Below are 14,821 nucleotides of genomic sequence, written 5' to 3'. Positions count from 1 at the left end.
TGTTTTTTTCTCCCTGTTTTCTACCTTGGCTAACTAGAGACCTAAAATGTTCATAAATGTCCCTCCATATCCCCCTTTGTTTCTATAAACGTCCACTCAATATCCAGATCCTATGTATTGTAACTTTTTAAAAATAAATTTCTTTTATAAAAAATTATTTTATTATTGTTATTGTTTTTATTTTTAGGCTGTGCTATGTGGAACATGCGATCCTAGTTCCCCAGTCATCAAATTATGGCCCTCTGCATTGAAAGTGGACCACCCTGGACCACCAGAGAAGTCCCTGTGGTCTTTTAATATTTATCAAATGTGTCCACTCTCCTAACCTCATGACTTTCTATCTTCACTGCAACTTTCTGAGTTCAAGATCTAATCATTTAATCGACTGACTTCTGTAGACTCATAGCTGATATTAAGTTCAGTTCTTTCCTTTGAAAGTATTCTCCATACTGTTGTGACTGATTAAAATCCATCAATATCTCATTGTTGGCTTCCAAATAACATTCAAACTTATCACTATTGTATAAAATACTCTTTGAGATTGAGCCTAACCTGGCTTTCTGGTCATTTTTCCAACACTAACCTTGTATCTTTTACTTATCATATGCAGAACTCTTTTAGCTTTTAACAGAGCTCTTTTTCAGCATTATGATCTATGCTCTTTTTTCCCCCAACTCCTTCTCAACCTCTAAGACTGCTGGTACATCCCTAATCCCTCCTGAGTTAGGTTCTCTTTCATGATGTTACTCTGGTTTATAACCCTCCCCACACTATGATAAAAATTGTTTTACTGAATGTCTCCCCCTCTAGGCTGTTATGTCCTAAAGGACAGGGATTCTGTTCTGTTGACTTCAAATTCTCATAACCTAGTAGGTTGTTGTTTAGTCACTAAGTTGTGTCTGACTCTTTGCGACCCCATGGACTGTAGCCCACCATGCTCCTCTGCCCATGGGATTTCCCAGGCAAGAATACTGGAGTGGGTTGCCATTGCCTTCTCCAGGGGATCTTCACAACCCAAGCATCAAACACACATCTCTTGCATTGGCAGGTGGATTCTTTACCACTGAGCCATCAGTTCGTATAATAATATATGTGTGTGCTTAGTCACTCAGTCATATCTGACTCTTTGTGACCCCATGGACTGTAGTCTGCCAAGCTCCTCTTCCCATGGGGATTCTTCAGGAAAGAATAATGGGGTGAGCTGCTATGCCCTCCTCCAGGGAATCTTGCCAACCCAGGGATCAAACCCAGGTCTCCCACATTGCAGGCAGTTTCTTTACCATCTGAGCCACCAGGGAAGCCCAAGAATACTGGAATGTGTAGCCTATCCTCTCCAGGGGATCTTCCAGACCCAGAAATCTAACCAGGGTCTCCTGCATTGCTGGCAGATTCTTCACCAGCTGAGCTACCAGGGAAGGAATAAATGACAAAATTATAGTCTTTTATTTTTTTTTTAATTTTATTTTATTTTTAAACTTTACATAATTGTATTAGTTTTGCCAAATATCAAAATGAATCCGCCACAGGTATACATGTGTTCCCCATCCTGAACCCTCCTCCTTCCTCCCTCCCCATACCATCCCTCTAGGTCGTCCCAGTGCTCTAGCCCTGAATCAGGTAAACTTCTGTTAGAATAAAAACTAGCATTTCACAAATTCCTTAACCTATCAGAGTCAGTTTCTGTATTGCTAAAAACAGTTGATATGAAGGTTAAGAGAGTTAGCATAAGGCTTAAGTGATGGATATGCCTCTCCACTGATATAAGTAAAAGACATGTAAAATTAAAAGTATTTCAATGCTTTTGGGTCTATGAAAATGAAAGAATTGTTACTAATTATACAAGAACTGAGAACTCAGCATCTCAATTTTGGTAATTTTCTAAATTACTCTGAAAACTGTATGGAGATTGATATCTTTGAAACTGATATATTTCAAACAGTTCTCTTACTTATTTAGGCTTAAGCTTTAAGTTTATCTAGGCTTCAAGTTATCAATGACAAAAACCAAGACAGCTGAATACTAATAGTGATAATGCCATTAATACCAATATTAACGTAATATCTACAACAAAAATATTCTAAAATTACTTGAAAAACTATTTCCAGTTATGTAGTATCTTTAGGAAACTGCAAATAATAGTTTTAGACAGATTTAATTAGTGGTCAGTAATAAAAGGAAAAGGTGGTTCCACATAATAGCAAAAGGTATCTTTAGTTGTAAGCTGTACCAATTTGGCCATCCTTTCTGTGTATTAGAAAAGGGTACAATTAAGAGCTTCCCTGGTAGCCCAGTCAGTAAAGAATCTGCAGTTCAGGAGACCCATATTCGATCCCTGGGTCAGGAAGATCTCCTGGAGAAGGAAATGGCAACTCATTCCAGTATCCTTGCCTGGAAAATCCCATGGACAGAGGAACCTGGTAGGCTGCAGTCCGTGGGTTGCAAAGAATTGGGCATGATTGAGTGACTTCACAGTACAATTAGATGATTCTAGTTTCCCATCCAGAGACATAGCAGTCACAGTTAGTAAGGACAGTGATATCTGTAATCATGTTTCCAAATATTTCAGGTGATGCTTGGATTGTATGACCCCACACACTCAAAGGAAACCTCCTTTGATGTTTCTGTTCACCTCTAAAGAACATCTACTTAAATCCTTTTCTAACAGTACAGTTCTTGAGACTGATCTTAACCTTTGGAATATCATCACAAAATCAAAGAACTTTGGAAGTGGGAAAGAACCTCAGTGGGAATTTAGTACTTATATAGATGAAGAAAGTGAAGCCCAAGAATTTTATGGGACTTGACTTAGTTTGCCTAGTCGGTAACAGAGTCAGGATCACTTCCGTTTAATCTAGCTGAGTGGACTCTGACTCCAAAAGGCTTTAGAAGTTCCAACTAAGTGGATGGAAAAAGTTGATACTATCTCAGTAGGAACTTAAAATCTTCAATGGAGACCAATCTGAAGAGGAGAGCAACACAAAATTTGGGCTTCTGGTGTAGTGGATGGCAGATTACAGCTTCACGTTTGTGTGTTAATAGTTTAAAGAACACAAAAGGCAAGTACCAAATCGAGAAGAGGCTAGGCTCCTATTCTAATATGTATTGGTTTGATTTCCAGAAGCTACAGCCTAAAAGAAGATGTTCAATGGTCCAAACAGAAAGAAAGAGAGGGAGAGAGAAAGCCAGAAAGCCAAAAACCCAGACTAATATAAATCGTCATCTTTGACTATGACTTGACTTCCCCTAAATTTGCATAATATGAACCTTGAATCCTATAATGAATACCCCCTTCGAATTAATAGGGACTCTCTCTGAGGAACGAAGCCTACAGTGTGTCATTTGCTTGTGAAGTCTGGACTCAAGTGTAATGTAACTGTCACAATCTAGTTACTTGGCCTAGTGGCTTTGAGTGAAAAGTTTATTATGCCATCACAGACATGTTTATGATCAGTTTTAGCCAGTTCAGGCTATAAAGGTACCTTTCCCTTGACCCAGTCAGTTAATTTTAAAATGCCTTGGGCCAAAACTCTCTGTGGGAAACAAGCTTCTGGAATCACCAGGTAAAGTCTTGGTTTACGTCTGTTTTGTATTGTGCTGTTTCACTCCATAAACAATAAATGTGGATGACTTTTTCATAGAAATAGCTCTTTCTAGTCCTGGTTTTCAAAGAATTTCATACCTTGGATAAAAAGGAATCAAATGTGCTGCTTAACCTTTTGTTTGGCATCAACATGGACTTACTCTGTATTTGAGGATCCTTCAGAAAAGTATCCTTTTCAGAGGTCATTTCGCTATGACCGTTTTTCCAAGTCAGAGATACAAAGAACAAGAGCTTTAGAATTACTTACCATCTGGTGACTAGTTCCTCCTGAAATGCCTTCCACCCATCCATATTTTAATGTCTTTGCTTTCAATCATGTGTAACACCTCAGCCAAATATGTTGGTTTATCATTTATTTTCCCAGTTTCTCTAGGCAGCATTTGTTATATGAATATTCATGCCCTTTCCTTCTAGGTCTCCCTCTCTTGCTGATGACAGCTCCACAGTTGCTGACTTACTAGGTCTGTATTTTATAGACAGCACAAAAGGTTCCTGGACTTAACATCCCAGGAGATGTGAGGCCCTCCCAATGTGAGAAACTGAAAGCCCGTTTTATTGCTCTTGCCATAAACTGGCAAAACACCAGACATAGACACCAACCTGGCTTTAGAAACCAAATTGACAGTTGTAACCTAAAGAGAAAAAAAATGTTAAACCCTCTTCTTATTTAACAACAAAAACAAAACAAAGTACATACATACACACACATATATATACATACATACATGTGTGTGTGTATATATATGTATATATATATAAAACAAAGCTTGCATATACTTCATGCTTATAAATACATATACTAAGTGCATTGCAAATATGAGTTTAAGCACCCAAAACGCCTTTCCACAATCCATGTACACAATCTCTCCCTCTATTTGTATGCACAGAGCCAAGTAACAAATTTAAAGATAATTTCAGCTATTGGTTTCAGCTAACAGCGACTTGCTACCATTTCAGAGCTGAGTGGTGAGCCTGTTCTGTGGCCGGTTGTGGCCCTGTGGTTACGTGATGGGTGGTAGTGCTTTGGTTACATGCTAGGACATGAGTGGAAGTCTCAGTCATCTGGTTTACCCCAGAGCTACCAGATATTGGTCACTCATCAATCCCTTGGGTCTCATTTTGGGGACAAGTGGATGAATAAATGAAAACATTTTAAAAGATGTTTTCTTTAAAAAAAAATATTAGGGTTGCTAACATAGATATGTGAATTGGCAGCCCATTGGACTTGGCATCAAGCTAAATATTTCATTATAAAGTTTACACCTGACAAAGCTTTCATTTTAGTTTTCTGAATTTCATGTCTTTAAAAGGAAAACTCAATCTGTACACTTCCACTGTAAAAATATTATGTATATATATAGAGAGACTCTCTTCTCCCCTTCTTTTATTCTAAAAATATTTATTGAACTTCTACTTTATAGTCATTCTATCAGAAATAAATGGCAATGCATTTGGAACATCCTGTAAGGTCTAGAGCTTATCAAATGTGAATGAAGAAACGTCTCTGATCCCACTGTCGTTTTACTATCTTTTTAAGAGAAAGGTGAGGTATTCTAGCTATTTCACCTCCATGTCATTTTTAGCTGTCATGACTTTTTTCTTTCTGCTATTTAAAATCAGTGGCTTTTAAAAATATTAAAATTATAATATTAGGATTGGCAGTGTTTCTAGTGAAGTGTTTCTAAATTGAGCTGTACAAATGTGATTCACCAGAAAGAGGATAAATGCCAATTACCAAACAGAAGTTGTTGCTCATGTACAAACCACACTCCTGAATGTTTGTGTTTATTAAACAGAGATCCAAACATCTAATTTTAATTTCCAGAGAAAAATAAAAGGAGAACTTAAAAGTAGGTCAAACTTTCTAAGTTAATTTTGTAAAAGTTTTTTTTGATGTGGACCATTTGTAAAGTGTTTATCGAATTTGTCAGTCTATTGCTTCTGTTTTATGTTTTGGGTTTTTAACCATGAGGCCTGTGGGATTTTAGCTCCTGACCAGGGACTGAACCCGCACCCCCAGGATTGGAAGGTGAAGTATTAACCACTAGACTACCAGGGAAGTCCCTAAATTAATTTAATAAAAAAAATACTCCATAAGAAATGCTTTGAAAACTCAGGTGTAATTAAAACAAAAGAGGCAGAAATTATAGCTAAAACTGCTGCTGCTGCTGCTAAGTCACTTCAGTCGCGTCTGACTCTGTGTGACCCCATAGACGGCAGCCCACCAGGCTCCCCCGTCCCTGGGATTCTCCAGGCAAGAACACTGGAGTGGGTTGCCATTTCCTTCTCCAATGCATGAAAGTGAAAGTGAAGTCGCTCAGTTGTGTCCGACTCTTATCAACCCTATGGACTGCAGCCTACCAGGTTCCTCCGTCCATGGGATTTTCCAGGCAAGAATACTGGAGTGGGGTGCCATTGCCTTCTCCGATAGCTAAAACTATCAATTACTAAATACCAATCAAAAAAAATATATATGCTAGAAATAAGATATTTCCTTTTTTTCCTATCTTTGCCTCATATATATTGATTTTCATTACACTGAAATTTTAAGGTAAATTCAATGCTGGTGAAAGACTTGAATTAGAAACTCTAGATTTAAGGTAAGAAACAGAAGTCTATCAACTACTCCATCATTTGGGAAAGCAGAGAGACTGGACTGGTCTCCCAGTATAAAGTTGCCATCTGCCCTGAGCCAATGTACTAAAATTATAGCTTTCTCTCTAGCTTACAGCACTCCCTAGGAGAGTTCACTAATTTTTTCACCACAGTTCCAAAACTTTCACCCAGGAAACTCTTTTGTCCAGTCTTTCCCCCTTCTCCTTACCCATTCCTCTGGATCAAAATGCAGAAATGGGTTTATATCCTTTAACATAAATGTGACTCAGAAATTCCTTTGCCTCTTTCAGATTGTGACTACTGCTCTAGCAAATTTATTCTAAGGAAAATTCTCCCAGAATACTATACAATTTTACATATGTTTCTACTGTGATAGAAACTGCCATTTGCCCAAGTACTTTTTATATAAATGCCCTCAAATTTCTAAGATGGTACAGTATGTTCCACCCACTTTTGTGACAGATGGAAGAGACATTTGGAGTTGTAAAATGTCTGTATGAAGAGCAGAGCCTTCTAATGTTGTCATTTTACCTCAAAATAATATAGTTTTCTCTACCCCAGTGAGGTGCTAAAAAATAAATCAATTTTTATTGAGCTCCCAAACGCTTAAAGCACTTGTCCTTTTTTTCACTTAGAAGCCCCCATGCTCTTTCAATATACTTTGTCCTAGGTACTTTCAGTAGTCTATTGATAATAGCTTTCTAGATTCTGCTTTAGCTAAGATCTCGTTTCATCTCAAATGTTTCTTCAACTTTTTTATTCTTTTAAAAGGAATTTTTAAAATTTCTTACTGTTGAGGATGTTTTCATTTAGTGTTGTGAATTTGTGTGCTAAATCGCTTCAGTCATGTCCAACTCTTTTGCAACCCTATGGAATGTAGCCCACCAGGCTCCTCTGTTCACGGGGATTCTCCAGGCAAGAATACTGAAATAGGTTGCCATTTCCTTCTCCAGAGGTTGTGGATTTACCAAAATACAAAATGTCAAAACCAAATTCATCACCTTTCTGACTATTCATTATCAAACAGATCCTGGCTACTTTTGATCCCTTACAATTCTAATATATGTGCTTCCCAAGTGGTTCTAGCAGTAAAGAACTTCCCTGCCAATGCAGGAGACCTGAGAGACTCGGGTTCAATCCCTGGGTTGGGAAGATCCTCTGGAGGAGGGCACGGCAACCCATTCCAGTATTCTTGCCTAGAGAATCCCATGGACAGAAGAGCCTCTTGGGTTAAGGTCCATGGGGTCGCAAAGAGTCAGACGTGACTGAAGCAACTTAGCTTGCAAGCAATTCTAATATATAGATGTAATTATATATACTAATACATAAATAAACACTTGAATTTGAATTCCCTCTTATTTTCACTGATTAATATATCTTGTAGATGTATTTCTTGTATTTCATTTGGCCTTTTCCCTATGTTTGCAACTACCACCCTAGTAAAGCCCTTACTGTTTCAGATATGGACAGTTGCAAATTCTCCAATGTACCCTCTGTCATCCTTACATGCCCTGAATACCACTTTCAGAATAATTTTTATAACATAACATTTTCATCGTATCACCGTGGTGCTCTAAAATATTCTGTGGTTCTCCATTACTTAAAAAAAAAAAAAAAAAAAATTCAAGCTTTATCTGTCTGAGCATTGCTACCTCTCCTACCATTTTTCATGTCCAAATTAACTAAAAGTCCTATCAGGAAGTGAATGAAGCTTTAGAGTGGGAGTTGAGAGAATTGGATTATATTATTTATTCTAACTGACATATAAGCACTGTCAAAGAATATCTTCTCTCTGACCTTTAGACTCACTCGTAGTGAGGAAATGGAACCAAGAATAATGATTGTAGTACATGGAATTCCTCTTCAGTCCTAAATTCTGTGATTGTACGGCTACAATTCTACTCATTTTTATATCGATATCTTGTCTATTCTACTTTTACAGTGTAGAATTTGCACTCTACACAAAATATAGGCCAATGTCTTCACCTGGAATATCTTTCTTTTTGTTTATTTGGATAATGCTCCTCTTTTAGAAAATGCAAGTGTTTGTCGCTCAGTCATGTTTGACTCATTGTGACCCCATGGACTGTAGCCTGCCAGGTTCCTCTGTCCATAGAATTCTCCAGGCAAGAATACTAGAGTGGGTTGCTATTCCCTTCTCCAAAGGATTTTCCTGACCTAAGGATTGAACCCAGCTCTTCTGCATTGCAGGCATGTTCTTTACCATCTGAGCCACCAGAGAGTCTGTCTCTAGTTCCCCTACACGCATATGAAAGTTTTCAGATAGCACAGTGAAGTTTCAATTTCCTAAACTTTACCATACTCTGCAGCACTTATTTTTCTTATCATTGATTTTTAATCCCTGTTACAACTTTAACATATATGACAAATAATATATAACATGTTCTCCACTGTAATTTATTGCTAATATCTTGTCCACCTTGACCATTACATTTCAGAATTTCAGTAAAGTTTGATTATTATTCCCATTAGCTGTGTTGAGCCCAAATGATGATTTCATAAAAACACTCAGTCACTGAGTTTACTTGTTTTCATGTCCAATGAATTTGATGTATTTTTTGGCCTCATTCTCTTTTGTGCAGTTGTCCTGCTTTTATTCTCTTATTTTTTTAGATGACTTGGATTCTCAATAGTCAACATGTATCATTTTACTGGTGATTGGTGGAGTTTTGTGTTAAGAAGTTAAGATTTTGCAGTTACGTCTGGGCTGAGCAGGAAAGAATGGCACAGTGGTTCAGCAGTTTCTCCTGTGGTATGGAGGCGGGAGGTGGCATCATAGTCACCATCCCCATACTAGACAATGGTCTTCAGTGTTCTACTGCCCTTATATATTATCTAGAAGGCAGTGAGCTAAGGTAGCAGTAAAGAACCTGCCTGTCAATGCAGGAGAGACATAAGAGATGCAGGTTCAATCCCTGAGTCGGGAAGGTCCCCTGGAGGACAACCCACTATAGTATTCTCACCTGGAGAATCCCATGGACAGAGGAGTCTGGAGGGCTATAGTCCATAGGTTGCAAAGAGTCAGACAGGACTGAAGCAACTCAGCATGCACACACACAGTGAGCTAAATTAGAGAGGGCTTTGAAATTGCAATCTCAGAGTCTACCTTGGTTAGAATGTTGGCTCTACCACTGCCATGGCATGACTTTGGCAACTAACATCTATGTGACCTTTAGTTTCCTGATTATACAATGGAGATTTCATGTACATTTCTAAACATCCTGTAGGATTACTGAATATCATTTAAAATAATATTTGTGAAACTGCTCTGTAAACTAATGACATAAAAATGTTAGACTCTCTATTTTGTCTTTTATTGTTATATTAAAAAAAGCCCAAGGGAAAACATCAATATCTTATGATCCCAATAAAGCAACACTAACATACTGGTACATTTCCCTTCTCTTGCTTTCCCATATATCTTTTTACAACCTGGTTTTAATCATATTCAATGTGTCTTACCTTGGTTTTTAATTTAACATTGTATCATAAGTAGTTTCTCTATTTCACATGATTTTTTAAATAAAAATCAGTTTAATGATTGTACAACATAATCATTTAGTGGATATGCTGTAAATCTCTGAAATAGTCCCTGCTGTTTCTAGTACAGTTGTAAATATGTCTCTTCTCTATTTTTTCTTGCTTATGAAATTAAGCGGGTAATTTGGTATAAATTCATTCAGTCCAGGAATGACACATCCATTCATGAGTTTCACATATTTACTGCCAGATCCTGAGTTAGATTCTAGGTATACGATAATGGTCAGAAAAGGTATGACTTCTGTCCTTTAAAAAATGTATAGTCTTATGAGGGAAGACAGGAATATATTTTAAAAATAGATATAGATAACTATATAATTATAAATTATAATAATGTGATGAGTGTCAAAACATTTGGAGAATTGAAGGGGGATGCCTATTCTGAATTGTGTGTTCAAGCAAGGCTTTACTGAGAATGTGATATTTCTGAAGGATAAAACGACAGTATGATGAAAAACTGAGAGAATACAGTTCCTGGCAAAGAAAATTGTATGTGCCAATGCCTCAAGTGGGAACATTCTCAGAGGGTTTAATGAATGAATCAAGAGGAAATCGTTGTGACTGGAACTTAGTGAATGAAGAGGAGAGTGACCTGAGATGAAACTGGGGTGAGATCCTGTATCATATTGGGCATTGTGTTGTCATAGAATGTGGATTTTATTGTATGGGTGAAAAGTTATTTGATATGTTTTAAAGAGGGCAGAGGCATGCCAGACTTCTTTCAGCTGCTTTTTAGAGAAAGGTTGGAGACATGTAAAAATGAAGAGAGAACAATTGAACCGACTGCAGTACTGCACGTGAGAGAAGATGACTTGTTCTAATTAGTAGAAATAGAGGTGGAAAGGAAGAGATGAATTTAGAATATGCTTTGGAGGTAGGATTGATAGAACATGTGATAGACTGGATGCAGGTGTAGAGGAAAGGGCACTTACGAAAATGACATCTCTACAAACTTTTGTGGCTTTGTCATGTGTCAGTTCAGCTAGGACTGATTCAGTGCCCAACATTCTCTTTTGTGTATGTTTCTGGTTAGTGTGGGCCACAGGGAGATTCTTATGAAATTTGGAAGGGAGAAAGGAAGGAGCTGCCATTTTTGTAGCTCACATACATTATCATTAATCCACTGACATACCTCCTTGACATATGGCAGTACTGGGTGTGAAACTGACCAACTTTCCTCTAGCTCCTCCAGCTTCTTCAACTGCTGGGAATATGATGAAGGGCCTTGGTTTTTGAAAGTCACTCATACACCAAAGACAAAGGTAATGAATATTGGGGTAGCTAAAAAGTTCTTTTGGATTTTCCATAAGATGTTATGGGAAACCCAAAAGAACTTTTTGGCCAATGTAATACTATGGGCTTCACTCTCTTTTTGAGAATTTGCAGCCTATGCCTATGGATTCTAGATTATGCTTGATACCGCACAGTACATTCATCTTCCCTTTTTGACTGCCTGCCGGTGGACTTCAAGACAACATCAGACACAAAGATAACAGCCTTATAGAGGGTGCATAACTAGCTATATATAAGACTAAATCCCTATTACAAATCCCTTTGTATGTAAACATGTGATGTGTGTGTGTGTGAGTGTGTGTGTCTCCTAATGGTTCTGCTTCTCTTATTGAACCCTGATTGATACATGTAACAGGATCCTTGAAAACATTGCTTTGCGTCTGATAAATTAATGTGTGTTGAAAAGAACAGACGTACCTTACTTGCAGAAAAAAATTACCCTACGATAATAATGCTGGAAAGATTTTAAGAGGAAAGTGGACTCTCACTAGAGGTGCAGGAAGAATAAGGTCAAGTTCATGAGCTTGTTGTTATAAAGTTCAGAAAACTTTAAAATACTGATGTGCTAGCAAAATGTGTCCAAAGTGGTGGGAATAAAAGTAAAAGAAAAGAAGAAAGGTATAGAAAAAAGGAAGGAGAGAAGGAAGGGAAGGAGAGTAAAGGAAAGAATGAAAGAGCAAGGGAAGGTGGGAGTGGGGAGAGGAAGGAATAAATTGTTTTGAAGTAGAGAATCATATTTAATAAATAAATAATTTGAAAATATACCAAAGGGAGTTTTGGGGTAAGGGTGGTTGTTTTTAAAGGAAGGTGATATGTTAGTGATTCCAAAGAGAAAATACAGTTAACTGACTACTACAGTTTGAGTCCAGTTGACTCCATAGGCAGAAATTGTTATGCTCAGAAGAGAAACAAATGATTAAAGAAAAATATCCAGTTTCCCTAAAATATTATTTCAGTGAATGTTTCACATTTTAAAACCTTTTACAAGACAACGCTGATGAAAAACAAAGATTTTCATTAAATGACCTACCTTTCTGTCACCAACTATGACAACTGTAGACAGTGTGTTGAGAAAATGAATACCAGCATAGATTAGAAGCAGACCAAAATTACACTCAAGTCCATTGTTACTTTAGCAAATACATGCATGAAAATACATGTTTATGCTTAGATCAGATGGTAAAACAGTCATATTTTACAATCTAAGAGGACAGAAAACATGCCTAAATATATGAATTGCACTATTAGAGATTCATTACAAGAAAAGTTTTTTCATAGTCAAAAGGACCAAAGAAACAAATAGATGGAGAAATATACCATGTTCATGCATCAGAAGAATCAATATAGTTAAAATGAGTATACTACCCAAAGCAATCTATAGATTCAATGCAATCCCTATTAAGCTACCAATGGTATTTTTCAGAAAACTAGAAAAAATAATTTCACAATTTGTATGAAAATACAAAAACCCTCGAATAGCCAAAGCATTCTTGATAAAGAATGCAACTGGAGGAATCAACCTGCCTCACTTCAGACTATACTACAAAGCTATAGTCATCAAGGCAGTATGATACTTTCACAAAGACAGAAATATAGATCAATGGAACAAAGTAGAAAGCCCAGAGATAAATCCATGCACCTATGGACACCTTATCTTTGACAAAGGAGCCAAGAATATACAATGGAGGAAAGACAATCTCTTCAACAAGTGATGCTGGGAAAATTGGTCAACCACTTGTAAAAGAATGAAACAGTAGGATCTTCTATGACCCAACTCCCAGAGTAATGGAAATAAAACCAAAAATAAATAAATGAGACCTAATTAAACGTAAAAGCTTTTGCACAACAAAGGAAACTATAAGCAAGGCGAAAAGACAGCTTTCAGAATGGGAGAAAATAATAGCAAATGAAGCAACTGACAAAGAATTAATCTCAAAAATATACAAGCAGCTCCTGCAGCTCAATTCCAGAAAAATAAATGACCCAATCAAAAAACAGACAAAAGAACTAAACAGACATTTCTCCAAAGAAGACATATAGATGGGTAACAAACACATGAAAAGATGCTCAACATCACTCATTATCAGAGAAATGCAAATCAAAACCACGATGAGGTACCATCTCATGCCGGTCAGAATGGCTGCTATCCAAAAGTCTACAAACAATAAATGTTGGAGAGGGTGTGGAGAAAAGGTAACCCTCTTACACTGTTGGTGGGAATGCAAACTAGTACAGCCACTATGGAGAACAGTGTGGAGATTCCTTAAAAAACTGGAAATAGAACTGCCATATGACCCAGCAATCACACTGCTGGGCATACACACTGAGTAAACCAGAATTGAAAGAGACATGTGTACCCCAATGTTCATCACAGCACTGTTTACAATAGCCAGGACATGGATGCAACCTAGATGTGCATCAGCAGACGAATGGATAAGAAAGCTGTGGTACACATACACAATGGAATCTTACTCAGTCATCAAAAAGAATGCATTTGAATCAGTTCTAATGAGGTGGGTGAAATTGGAGCCTCTTATACAGAGTTAAGTAAGTCAGAAAGAAAAACATCAATACAGTATACTAACGCATATATATGGAATTTAGAAAGATGGTAACAATGACCCTATATGCGAGACAGCAAAAGAGACACGGATGTAAAGAACAGTCTTTCAGACTCTGTGGGAGAGGGTGAGGGTGAGATAATTTGAGAGAATAGCATTGAAACATGTATATTATCATATGTGAAACAGATCACCAGTCAAGGTTTGATGCATGAGACAGGGTGCTCAGGGCTGGCACACTGGGATGACCCTGAGGGATGAGATGGGGAGGGAGGTGGGAGGGGAGTTTAGGATGGGGGACACATGTACACCCATGGCTGATTCATGTCAATGTATGGCCAAAACCTCTACAATATTGTAAAGTAATTAGCCTCCAATTAAAATAAATTAAAAAAAAGAAATTGCTCTTCCATTCTAAAGTAGTTGCATCTAATATTCTAGCATCTTAACAGTGCATTGATATCCTGATTCTTTAGCATTTTGTTGCAAATTGTTATTGTTGTTCAATCTCTAAGTTGTGTCAACTCTCACCACCTCATGGACTGTACCAAACCAGGCTCCTCTGTCTAAACATGAATCAGAAAATAGTATATACTACTAGCTTTAGTTTATTCATACAAACATTTATTAAGAACCTATTCAGGTACTCCACTAGAAACTGAGTTCAAAGATGAATAAATTTGTTCCTGTTCCTCTAGTAGTTGATAGTGTCAGCTAACTGAGCCATTCAGTGAGTAATCCTGGATCATCTACTCTTCTGCTTAAGTCTAATTAACTTCAATTAATTAGCCCCGTCTTCAATATCTCACTAGAATTTTGAAAATATATATGATTTTAAATGGATAGTCAAAACTAGCATGGAAACTAAAGTAGTCATTCTAAATGTAGAGCAGGACTGTATTCCCTCCTACCTTTAAAGACAGGAACGGTCATATTTGCTTTCCCTAATAAACTGGTCACAGTGGTGCCCTGAAGCTAGCTTGTACTGACTCTTACAAGGCACAAATTTGGGGAGCTAATAGTTGAAAATAGCCGTTATTAACAACTAAATGATATAAATTAAGAAATTCAGTTTAAACATGTAAGGTAATAAATACTCAAAAAGCATCACTTCCTAATTAGTTCACTATATTTTCTTGGCATGGATTTCTTGAGGGTATTCCTGTCTATTGTCGTTATACTATAAAAA

At 37.2% G+C, this 14,821-nt stretch overlaps 1 long non-coding RNA gene across 1 annotated transcript in view; it reads left to right on the top strand.

Moving 5' to 3' along the window:
- Positions 1-2,169: 2,169 nt before the first annotated feature.
- The window catches only part of LOC132344871 (uncharacterized), a 53,337-nt gene continuing 40,685 nt past the window's right edge, over positions 2,170-14,821 (top strand). Inside the window, exons 1-2 of the long non-coding RNA XR_009493909.1 lie at positions 2,170-3,560; positions 4,016-4,062. This is a non-coding gene — a long non-coding RNA (uncharacterized lncRNA). The remainder of the gene's footprint in view (positions 3,561-4,015; positions 4,063-14,821) is intronic.

This window comes from Bos taurus, chromosome 3 (genome assembly GCF_002263795.3).
Source record: "Bos taurus isolate L1 Dominette 01449 registration number 42190680 breed Hereford chromosome 3, ARS-UCD2.0, whole genome shotgun sequence".
Taxonomy (NCBI): Eukaryota; Metazoa; Chordata; class Mammalia; order Artiodactyla; family Bovidae; genus Bos; species Bos taurus.
Note: the sequence above shows the minus strand (reverse complement) of the source record. Positions and strands in the feature narration are given on the sequence as shown.